Here is a 12474-nt window from a genome sequence, read left to right on the forward strand (position 1 = left end):
CATGGACAGGTGTCGGTGTCGCTAGGCCAGGTTAGAACACAAGGTTTCACTGGCCCGGGTTCTGCCATAGTACAGCCAGCTGCAACAGGCTGAGGCGGAGCTCCTCAGGAGTGCGGGGGTCTTATCAAAAATCATTCCAATTGTTTTCACACAAGCAAGACTTGCTTGCTGTGATTTAAAAAAAAAAAAAGCAATCACGGTGGAAATGCGCGAGTTCGCGAGTGACGCCAACTCACACCTGCACCAGAGAAACCAGGACCGCGGGAGACCCCGGCCGAAGCCCCCGGGGAGGATCCGCGGTCAGCGTGCCCCTTCCCCTGAGAATATTACGTCCCAAAGCCTGGGCGCGAGCTGCCGACGGGGGCAGAATGTGCATCGCAAACGCGGTTTCCAACACTGAAACGCTCTCCGCTCGCGGGCGGGCGAAAACTAATTCTCTTTCCTGCTCCACAAAAGCAGAGCTCAAACCCAGACAGGGGGACGAGTGGGAAACCTCCTCGGTCCTCGTGGAGGGAGAGCCCCAGGCGGCCGGCCCCCTCTCTCACGAGGACAAGGGACAAGGACGAGGGCGGCCGCCCCCCACCCCTTCCCGCCATCTGAGTCGTGGCCGCAGGATAAAGCCGGAGCCCGAGAACGCACTTGAGAAAAACGTCGCGGCCGCCTTCGGCAGTTGAAAGCTGGTATGTAACTTCGCTCGGAGGGATCAAACAGCTAGTCAAGGACGCTGTCAGGAGCAGAATGAAATTCCAAATAAATTAGCCATGTCCGAGAGGCCAGCACAACACCGGATTAAGGCTCACAAAGAAAATGCAATTTATTCAGCCTACCTTGTCAGAATTCTTAATAACCTCTGAGAGGTCCTGGACGGGAGGGGACGGAGCGAACCCCACTTGGAACGTGGGGCCGCAGACCCGTGCAGGCACCGCGCATGCTTTCGGCCGAGGTGAGTGTTGACACAACTGTGCTTTTACGAGCATTTCAGCAGAGACCGGACATGTCACAGGGGCGAGGCAAGCTGTCACCAAGCCCGAGAAGCGTCTGCGGCTTGCTCACGTGGAATGAGGGAGCTCATCCATTAGAAAGCGAACGTGGGGGCCCAACAGAGGAGTAGTAACCATTCTGGCTTAGCTCTTTGGGGTGTGGGGGCGCCGCACCCGCCCGCCGGCCTTGCCCTTGGGTGAAGTGTGCTCTGGCCAGGGGGTGTCTCCACTCACAAAGTAGGTGAAAGGTGACCATCGCCTTTAGCAAATACTAACTGTCCTCCGATACAACTCATTAATATATTCAACAGCCCTAAAAACAATACCTTTTTTTTTTTATCAATGAACCAGACAGCTTTCACAGCCGACCCTTTGAAAGACTGAATAGGCAGAGGCTTGTGTGGCTGAGGAGGAGGCACCTTTGAAGCCTCGTGGGATGTATCTGCTTTGCCTAAAGACCTCGGTGAGAGCGCGGGGCCCTCTCTCGTTCACAGGGAGCGGGGTGGAGAGGCAGAGGGAGGGGCATTTGCTTTGCGGCTCTGAGGCATTTGTGAAGGATAAAACAGGCAGGCATTTTGAGAGGAACTGGAAGGAAGCAATCCAGTGGTCAGCCTGAGAAGGAATATCAGGATGCCTGAGAAATACACGAAATAAAGACTTTCCCAGAAGTACAAAAAAAAAAAAAGAGAGAGATGACCTAATGGCATTAAATTTTTTTTTAACATGTAAGAGAAATGTGTTGAGCAGAGAGGGGACGACTCTCCACAGTTTCCCACGCATGACCTGGCCGAGATCCTCTGAATAAAAAATTTTTAAAAAGGCAACTGATGGAGGGCGGGGGTCAGGGGACACCTGTGAGCCCCGTCGTGACCTTTCTGAAGTGACTATGAATCTTCCTCAGATCGGGCCTGATGCACGAGGCCTTGGTGACCCTGGACTCTCGAAGTTGGACTAAGCCACAAGAAAGTGCCCCATTGCCACCAAATGTGTATCGTGCGTGTGTCTTTGTCACCTCAGAACCCAGAAGAACTTGTGTTCACATGCCTCCCGGAGTCTCCATTGTCACCAGTGGGTAACGATGTTCAGTTATCAGGAACGTGAGGCTGCTCAGGCTAGCTCGGGTGTGTCCCCTCGTTCTGGGCTAGGTCAGACACGGCCCCGGTTATGGGCTAGCTCAGACACGGCCCCGGTTATGGGCTAGCTCAGACACGGCCCCGGTTATGGGCTAGCTCAGACACGGCCCCGGTTCTGGGCTAGCTCGGACACGGCCCCGGTTATGGGCTAGCTCAGGCACGGCCCCGGTTCTGGGCTAGCTCGGACACGGCCCCGGTTACAGGCTAGCTCAGGCAGGTCGCCGGGTGACAGTCAGCTCATGGAAGCTGAGCTGCAACCCCACAGCAGCCAGGCGTCCCTTCTCCCTCTGAGGCCACAGAGCCTCTAAGGCACTGTGTCCCTCTGCCCAACTTCTTTCCCCTCCTTTTTTCCTGCTCTACTGGGACCTGTCCCATGACGGCTAGGAACAAAGAGGTACAGCACATGGCTATAAAAGTTCCAGAAGGCAAGGACAGAGTAGGCAAAGGCTGTAGCTGAGGGGAAATGGCGGAGATGTTGTCAGAGCCGATGAAAGACATCAACCCACAGACTCCGGCATCTCGAAGAATCCAATGTAGGACGCGTCAAAAGAAATCCGCACCTGGAGATATCATCCCAATCGACACAATCCCAAAGAAAAAGATGTCTGAACATGGGGTTTTGTGTTCATCGGGTATGTTAAGATATCAAGTGAATCGACACAATCCCAAAGAAAAAGATGTCTGAACATGGGGTTTTGTGTTCATCGGGTATGTTAAAATGACTGACAGCGTGGCACCTCCTTGAAAGAAGAATCTATACTTACGGTTCCCGAGGAGGAATGGGGGGAGGGGGAGGGGCGCACACCGCAGCGCACGGGGACCCCGCGGAAGCACCGCGGCTGCTCAGGACACGCGGAGAGCGGGGAGGGCGTGAGCGAGAGCTTTTTACTGCGGCGATGAGAGGTCGTTAGGTGGAATCGTCACCTATCAGGCACAAAGCGTGACACAGAGGTCGGGGGCTTGTAATGCGATTCTCGCACGCCCGAGAAACACAGAGACGGTACGGGCGTAAAAAGCTTTGGCCGTTACTTTGGCCCATGATTTCAAGATGCCAAACCACGCGAGTGCGGAACGTCAGGGAGGCTGGTCACGGTGGACTACGTCTCGGGAGCAGCCCGAGCCCGAGACGCAAGGCGGGGCAGCTGGCTGTGGGGCCCTGGAGCAAATCACCTCCCGGCCTTGGACGCGCAACCAAAACCTTAAAATGAAAACCCGTGCTGGAGGCTTCTCCTTTGGAAGGGTCTGGGAAGACACGTGCTTGGTTACAAGGAAGGCGTGTCGTGAACGTCGCGAGAAATATGCTTATCTGTTTTCCAAGCCGGTGGCACCAAGCCCCACATCGGCCACGGCATGTGGGCGTCTGGTGCTTCTCACCCTTGCGAGCACTGGGGTTTCAGTGCCGATCTGGCAGGAGGAGATGGTGCCTCGTCGGAGGTTTAATTTGCATTTTTCTGTTTATTTTTCACGTGCTTATCGGCATTTGGGGTCCCCCTCCTGTGAAGTTATATTTGAGTCTTTTGCCAGCTGGGCTGTTTCTTCTTCATGTTGATCTTTATCGTATTGCCCATGTCTTTTATTTTCCGTGTTTCTGACACTGACGTCAGGGGCCTTGCCAGCGTGGAGGGACGGTCCCTCTCTGGATGTGCCAATTCCTAGCGATAATAAGGACCTTGCCACCAGCGTGCTTCCCAAATACAAAGCAACCATCCAGAGCCTAAGCTCCAACCACCTCCCACACCACACGCTCAAGACACTGTCCCCAAGCCTGAGCACCCATGGAGGGCACCGGCCACTGGCAACAGCCCCTGTGCCCCAGAGCCACTAACGTTATTCAAACCAGCCACTCCCCGCCTGCTCGCCCTGCCTCGCCCGCTCAGAAACCACAGTGACAGTTCCTGCCTGTTTCCACCTGTCCCTCTGCCTCCTCATCGACTCCGGCGCTTCCTCGTGTGGCCCCCACGACGTGCTATGGCCCCCATCTGTGGGTATGGAACTGCCTTTCCAATGGCAGCTGTCTCCTGAGCTGTTGGCCTTGCCACACCTCTGTCAATAGAAAGCTACACAGAAACATTCACTTTCTTCCTACGAGTTCTTTGTCATTTCTCAGCACTGCAGTATCTCCTCTCTCGGTGTGTGGTTTGTCTTTTCGTGCTTTTTATGGCATCTTTTGATGAACATAAGTTGTGAATGTCACGCAGTCAAGTTTACGAATTGTCCTAAAGGCCGGCACTAGAACGGCAAGTCAAAGAAAATAAGTTATTAAACGCACGAAAACAGGAGGAAAAGATACAATGCCGTCATTATCCCCGTCACGGAGGCACCGGAGGGTCGTGTGACACGTCACACAAGGCTCATCGAGCGTCTCTCAGGAGTGACGCGCCCCACGTCCGCTCACGCACCCTCGGCCAGAGCAAGTCACATATTCACGCGTACCCCCAAGGTGGGATAGTTGCTCCCCTGGTTCGGTTATGCGGGGCAAGGCTCGTCTCAGCAGAGAGGAGTGGGGGAGAGGGGGGCTCCTGCTGGCTTTGAAGACGTGGGCTGTCACGTTGCAAGAGGCGGCGGCCACAGGGTAGGGCCTGAGCGCAACCTCTAGGGACCAGGAGCCAGAGCAGACCCCGGCCGACAGCCAGCGAGACAACGGGGCTCATGCCGGCGACCACATGAGCTGGACGCGGACTCCTCCCCAAAGCCCCCGGTGGAGACCGCGTCCCCAAGCAGATGACCCAGCCAAGCCCGCCGGACTTCTGCCCCAAGGAAGTGTGAGCCGGTGAACGGGTGTCGTTTAGGCCACCGCATTTGTTGCCATCTGTTCCGAGGCATCGGTGGCCGATGTGGAGCGTGGTGGAGACTTGCCTGAAATTTTTAGAGCCCTAAATATTTGGTAAACACTGATGACCACCACGGAGCCCCTACCTCACGCTTTATGCAAGAATCCATTCCGGGTGGTGTGACAATTAGATATAAAGGAAAAACTATAAATCTTTTAGAGGACAACATAGAACAACATTTTAACAGCCTCAGGGCAGGGCTATCTCAAAACACAGACAGTACAAGCTACACAAGAAAAGACAGATCGATGTATTTTTAGACAAGTAAAAACGACTTTCAGTGACAACGACCCCACAGGATACCATTCGGGCCAAGGAGACATAATCACAGGAGGATGTAAAATACAAGAAAAGTCATGAGTGAAGCAGGTGGGGAAAAGCTGGGTAAATCCAAACAAACACCCACTGCATAGAACAGGAAAAATCAGGTCTAACTCGGGGAAGTCGGAATTAGAAATAAAACACATGACACCATCACGGATGAGCCTGAAGAGGGGTGATGCATTCTAAGGTCTTGTGTCTTTTGGAAGGCATACAGAAGATCGAGATTAATTTGGACCTTTCAAAGTTTACTACTCCTCACAAGTCTTTGGGGTCACCACTGAAAGAACAGAAATCGACTATGGGCGTCTGAAAACAGAAGAGAAGAAAAGGGAACGATCTAAATTTTTAAAAAGGCTAGAAAAAGAGAGAAGAGATCAACCACGCAGCCAGCTCAAAATAAAGGGCTGAGCTAAATCCCGGCCGCCCCAAGGTCATGCTGAAGGAAGCTGGGACAGCGCTGAACTTGACCTTGAGAAAAGACGCCGGTGCCGAACTTCACCCGCCTTTCACGCTGTCTCCTCCTCCCCCTGCAGGTTTGGGCTTTAATTTCCCCTTCTCAGAGAGGCGGCCACTGACCGCCCGATCGGGGCGGGTCTTCCCGTTTGCAGCCGACGTCCCATCGCCAAGGACGGTCCACTCTCGTTGTTGGCGCCTTCCGTTTCTGCGAACGCCAAGTTTATTTGTGTCCCCCAAAATCAGGAATTCCACGGTCAGACGCAGACGTGCGCACAGCTCGTTCCGGCTCCCACAGTACTCAAGGGTCCCGCACGTTCGTGCTTACGGTCGGCGACTTCGCTGTTTAAATGGCCCTCGGCACAGTGCCGAGGTGCCGTCTGGTGTCTCTAAGGGCGAGGGGGCTGCGACGTGCCTCACGGACACAGCGTGTGTCAGACGACACTCGTTCAGGCCTGGGTGACCGTGCAGGTGGTCGTGGGTTCTGGGACTGAACCAAAGTATATATTGAATCAGGTGCCTTCAAACAGAAACACACGTAAAACCGGGTTATGTCCTGATGGGTCGATAAACACGTGACTCGAGGCTCTCGGGAGTCCAGCCCCGTATTCCCCACACGGGCAGTGGCCCAGTGTCGGCAGCAACTTTATAGAACGTAATTACCACTCAGTGACGCTTCCTAAAGGGGGGAGTAAAAGGACCCCCAAGGCCTGGGCACAGGGTCCCATGGCCTGTCTCAGGCCAGGGAGCCCGTGTACTGGCCTGAGCACCCAGTGCGCTAGGTTTGAGAACCAGTCACCCCCTTATCGAGCATATTGCACGTGGCTCCCTCTCTTTGGGCCTCAGAAGCCTGGAAAAGGTTTTTAACTTTAGCTGAGCATCTACCATATGCCAAACGCTGTATGTATCTGGTGGGAGGGCAGGGGGAAGTATCTGAAACTCTCTAGAGGCTTAAAGCATGGGATTTAATTGCCTCCACTTCCCAGGGCTGGGGCAGCATGCCGCCAGTGTCCCAGGGTTTCTAATCACCATCCTGACCACATAGTTTCGTCCTCACGGCCCAGAATGGCTGCTGCACCTCCAGCCTTTAACCTAAACTCCAGGAAGAGGAAAAGAGCCCCAGAGGAGACGGCGATGGCTGTACCAGAAAAGCAGAAGCCTACCAGGAAATCCCTACAGGCTTCCGCTGAGATCCCTTTGGCAAGGCGGGCCTGGATCCTCAGGCAGCAGAGGTCAGGAACAGCCAACATGAATAAAGTCACAGGTACATGCAAACCCTTTGTGAGGTTGGGAATCCCGGCCACCGCTGAGACTGCTGCCTTCCCTCCCCGCTCCGGCAAGCCTCCCCCAACCCACAACTTCCGATCTTTCTCACCCAGGTATCTGGAATTACACATGGGCCGGGCTAAGCCTGGATGACACATCTAATGTTTCTGGGTAAACCGGCGAGCTACTGTGCCTTCCTGTGGCTGTGAGCGTGGGACAATGTGGCCTCCGTAGCCAAGCCGTGTTGCATAAGGCCCGAGGATGGTTTTCCATCTCTCAGGAAATGAACCCCTTCGATCACAATGAAAAGCCTATGTGCTTGCGGCCCCTAAAATCTCTCAGGGTTTTTGTATTATTATTATTATATGTATACGCACACACACCGAGGTTTGTTCCAGGAGCAGGAGGGGTTTAGGAGGAGAAGCAGAGGAAGCCAGAGATTAAGATAGCCCCAGGGGGCCAGCCCACCTCTCCCGTGACATTTCCCGCCCAGCAGACGCCTGGGCCCTGGCACGGCCCTGGGCGGCTCTCCCTGACAGCGGGTCAGCCCCAGGCCCGCCGAAGCTCACGGCCCACCTGGGGCTGGGGCTCAGAGAGAGTGGTCACGAGGTCAAGGGGCTGCGGGCGTCTGGGTGTCACTGCACCCCCAAAGCCAGCGGGAAGCATGGGAGACATCGACAGCAGGCCGGGAGAAGATAGGGCGTAACGGTCACCCTGGGACCCAGCCACCTCGTCAGAGGACATGCAGAGGGCTGGCAGAACCCGTGGGTGCCTTTCTGGCCCCACTGAGACCTGGTCCACTTGGCACCTCCCACACCAGGCAGAGCCGCTGACTCAGGCTCAGCATCCGTGCCTTGCCCTTCGGCGGGCTTGTCGGGAGCACCACGCCGTAAGGCCACACACAGGCTGCTTACACGGTCGCCAAGCACGTCTGACCTTTCTGCCCGCACGGGAACCTTGCAACCTGGGCTCCTGGTGGGTGAGTCTTGCCCCCTCCAACCCACTCTGCGTGCCCTGCCACATTGGTCTCCCCAAAACACGTGCCCACAACCCTCCCCCAACACACACACACTCTTCAAACCCTTCAGGAATAATCCCGAGCATCTTCCATCGCACCAGGCCCTGGGAAAGGCACCGTGCTCACCTTCCCGACAGCCTTCTACAGCATGGCCGCCTCCGCTCCGCAGACAAGAAAACCGAGGTACAGAACACCTCCGAAAGACCCCCCCGCTGCTAAGCGGCACCACCCCCCACAACCAGTGAAGCCAGGAAGGGAACGCGGTCTGCGTGACAGCCCTGAGCCCCTCCGGCCCCGCTGGACCGCGGGATCAAGCCCACACCTTCTCGCCTTTGAGGTCCCCCTGCCATCCGGCCATGCTCTCCCCACCCCTTCGTGTGGAGCTCACTTCCGCAGACCAGGCTGCCCTGCCTCCTCCGACACGTGTCCTTCGCTCACGCGGCGCCCCCGTACCCGGAATGCCTGCCCTGCCCTGTAGCCGGTCTCTAGGACGGCCCCCGACAACCCTCACCTGCTGGTTCGCACACCCCGTGACGTCCCCTCCACCTTACATTGGGCTGACACATGAACCAACAGGAGGTTGCAAACATGACAGCGTGCGGCGTCTGGGGCTGGGTCATCAAAGACTTCGAGGCTTTTTCTGCGGTCACCCACCATGGGCATGGGGTCACATAGTGAGGACATTCAAGCAGCCCTGCGGAGAGGTCTGTGGGGCCAGGAACGGAGGCCTCCCGCGCACAGCCCGCACCGGTTGGCCAAACACAGGAGCCGCCTTGAAAGTGAATCCATCCAGCCCTAGTCAAGCTCTCAGTGATCCGGCCCCAGTCACCAGCGTGACGGCGGCCTCTTGAGAGACTCCGAGCTGGAACCACCTGAGCCACCTCCCAAATTCCTGACCCACGGAAACCGTGAGATGATAAATGTCTACTGTGGTTTCAAGCTGTTTTAGGGAAATGTGTTGTGTAGTGAGAGATAAACGATCTGCTTCTCGTCACCAAAGACAGAACTCAGGTGGCACAGACGCAAGCAGACGGCCAGCGAAGAGAGGCTCGGCGTCGCCAGCCAGCGCTGGACCCTCCCGAAAACGGCTCAACTTTTAACACTGACGATACCAAGTATCGACAACGACGTGGAGCAGCCACACGGTGCCGGCGTGAACACCCACGGTCGCGAACCAGCCATCTCGCCTTGCCGAGACCCCGAAGACCCGCGTCCGCGTGTCCCCAGAAGCTTAGAACGACGCGAACATCCGCGACCTGGGGGAGCAGAGCGGCTGGTCTGTTTCCACCGCTCGGTGCTCGTGCCATCCACGCACGATTCGGCCACGAGGACGCGCACGAACCTCAGGTGCGCTATGCGATGTGCCAGGAGCCGGACGCCACGGGCCGCGTGCTGAGCGACCCCACGCCCGCAACATTTTGGAAAAAGGCAAAGCCCTAGGGACAGAAGGCAGACCTGTGGTTTCCAGGGCCTGGGTGCGGGGAGGTGTCGACCGCAAGGTGCCAGCAGGCAGGACTTTTGGGGGTGGCAGGACAGTTCTGCACCTTGACTGTGGTGGTCACGTGGCTGGATACCTTTATCGAAAGGCATTAAACTGTATTAAAAGGGAAAAAAAAACTTTTCCTGCATGGAAATTATGGCTCAATAGCCTCCCCTCCCCAAAACTCATCGTCCTTATCACTGAAAATAATAAAGTTGGAGAGAGGATGCTACGCAGCAGAGGCTGGATGACCAATGGGCAGCGTCCCCTGTGGTCAGGTGTCCGCTGGGTCCTGTGTTCTCTGCACTACACAGACGAGAAGCGAGGTCACCAGGCCTCAGCAGCAGGGCTGGGATGGAGTCTGGACTCGTATGCAGGCCCGACTCCAGCGCTCACAGTCCCGACCACCAAGGCTGTGCCGGGGGAGACCCCGGGGGCCACCACGCTTTCCAGAGGGAGGACAAGGCCTCAGGGGAACTAACCAGCCCAAGTTCACAAGCCGAGGAACAGAAATAAGAGGGAATCGGTCTCACTGGTCAGCACTCACCCCTCCTACAACAACAGAGAAGGCCCGAGACGTGGGCAGGGATGAGGCCTGGGGGTGGGGGTTGGGGGCCGATGCTCTGAGCCCAGCCCTGGGCCAGGGTCACCCCCCAGACCGAGGCATGTGGCTGTCCAGACACATGTCCACGGTTCCTCCTGGAAGCTGCCCTTGGGGTCCCAGTGAAGATGGAGGCCAGAGCTGCTGCGCCCCCACATTGGCATGTGGGGGTTTCAACGGGGGAGGGAGGAACTCACGGCCTGGTCTCAGGCCTGTCCAGGAGGGACTGCAGCCCCGAGAGAGGGCCGAGTGGAAGGGCGCTGCATTTCTGAGCAGGAGAATCTGAGCATCCGCACTGTATTCTACAGGATGGCCGGGGGTCTGCAGGAACGAGCTCAAGTTGCAGGGTGGGCTTGCTGAGGGACACTTGCGGCCCACCCCGATTCTGGCTGAAGGTTCTGGGGGTCGGGGAACTTGGCACTTCACTCCCTGAATGTCCAGCTTGGGGTGCAAAGCTTCCGGACTAGCTGTGCAGAACACTCCACCTAGAGGCAGGAATGTCACGTAAGTCCCTCAGCCACCGCCAGCCGAATACCTGGGGGAGGAGAGCGGCCTCCTGCCCAGACTTCTCGTCCTGGCTGTGCCACAAACAGGCAAGTCTGCCGGCCATTCTGTGCCTCAGTTTCCCCTCTGTAAGGTGAGGATTAAAATCCTGTCTATACCCTGGTCTCTCCAAACTGCTTGATAGCGATGATGTTTGCCAAGTATGGTCATGTGCGGAGCCCACTGCAGGGAAGTCTGGGGGACAAGGGGCGTCTGCTACTGAAGCCTGGGCCTCAGCGCCAAGACGCCAAGGTATTCCAGCCCCGACTTTACGAGTCCCCCGGTGGCCGGGACACTGCTCGGGGCCTCGCCCAGCTCCTGCTGCAGCCTCCATGCTGGTCCTAAGTAGAAGCCCAGGAGGCAGGCCCCCTGCTTCGCCCACCCAGAAGCCCCTTCCCCCCAGGGTGGCCATGTGTCCAACCCAGGCCTGTGTGAGGCTCCGAAACCTGCCAGCGATGAGGGCCTGGGCAAGCAAGCCGTGGGGACAAAGGGCCGTCCAGCCTGCCAGGAACACCCACGTTCGCGATGCTGCCCGCTTGCCTCGGGCAGGCTCTGAGTGCTGGGCCCAGGGCACGTGGGCTGGCGGTAGCTGGGCGACGAGGCCCTCGCCACCCCGAGCTCGAAAGCCGTCACACAGCCAGGAGCCCAGATTCCCTCCCCACCCCCTCCTCATCCTCGCCCTGCTCAGATATCAAGTCCATTCGCTCAGGAAGCCCCCGGCACTACCCGGCACGGCCCCAGACCAGGAGGTCAGTTCCTGGAAGAAGGGCGCGTCTCGTCACCTTGAACTAAGACTTCCACGAGCCTCGGGGACTTTTGCTTTCAAGGGTTCCTTCTTCCATAAAATAATAATAATAATAATAATAATAATTTATAACTGCATCCGAATAAAAACAAATCAACATTATATACTGTGCTACTTTACTGAGGCTGCCACAATGAGCATCGCAAACCAGAAACGAGCTCTCTCACAGCCTGGCGGCCGGAAGTCCACACTCCAGGTGTCACCGGGCCCTGCTCCCTCTGGAGGCCCCTTCCGGCCTCTCCGGCGTGCGGCCACAACCCTCCGTCTTCACACGAACTCGCTGGATTAGCACCTTCCCTGCTCCTCACGACCCCTCTTAACTACAGCCATCTGCAGAGCCCGTTTCCAAACAGTGTCGCATTCTGAGGGGTCCGTCCGGGTGGACAGGAATTTGTGGGGACCCTATTCAACGTATATGAAAACACTTTCTTCAACGTAAAAGTGTCATTGTTTGATTCTGATTTTAAAAGTAATGAAAACATTTTCACGAGCTTGGGCACCACGCACCCCTCCCCCGGAAACGTCACCCTAATATCTGCTACCCGTGAACCCGCCACGTTCACCTCGCGCACAGTAGGTGCCGGGTTAGCCCTCCGCACCGGGCCGCCTGTGTCACCACCTGGCGAGGGGCAGGCCCGGCCGTGACTTCTGTCCCGGCTGGCTACTTGCCCCTTCCCCCCACCCCCCACCCAGCGCTGGTGGGCAACAGTCTCCGCTGAAATCTGCCCCGTCCCCTCCACCAGCCACCTTGCACAAACAGCCTTGCCCAAGCCACCACCGCACTCCAGGCTCCTGACATGAATGCGGGGGTTAGATCGTCTCGACTCCACTCTAATTTTTCAAATAGCAGTCGAGTTCCCAAGCACATTGGCACCTGGGCCCGGTTCCACCACGGCTTGGCAGGGCCTGCAAGGATGGCTGGCAGTGATGGATGCGGGGCCCCTCAGCACACCCCACTCCGCCCGCCCTCCCCGATCCACCCGGCCCCCCGCGCCAGCCCGCTGATCGCACGAGGCCAGCCCCTGGCTGCTGCCAGGCCT

The sequence above is a fragment of the Pteropus alecto genome, unplaced genomic scaffold, assembly GCF_000325575.1.
Source record: "Pteropus alecto unplaced genomic scaffold, ASM32557v1 scaffold43, whole genome shotgun sequence".
Lineage (NCBI taxonomy): Eukaryota > Metazoa > Chordata > Mammalia > Chiroptera > Pteropodidae > Pteropus > Pteropus alecto.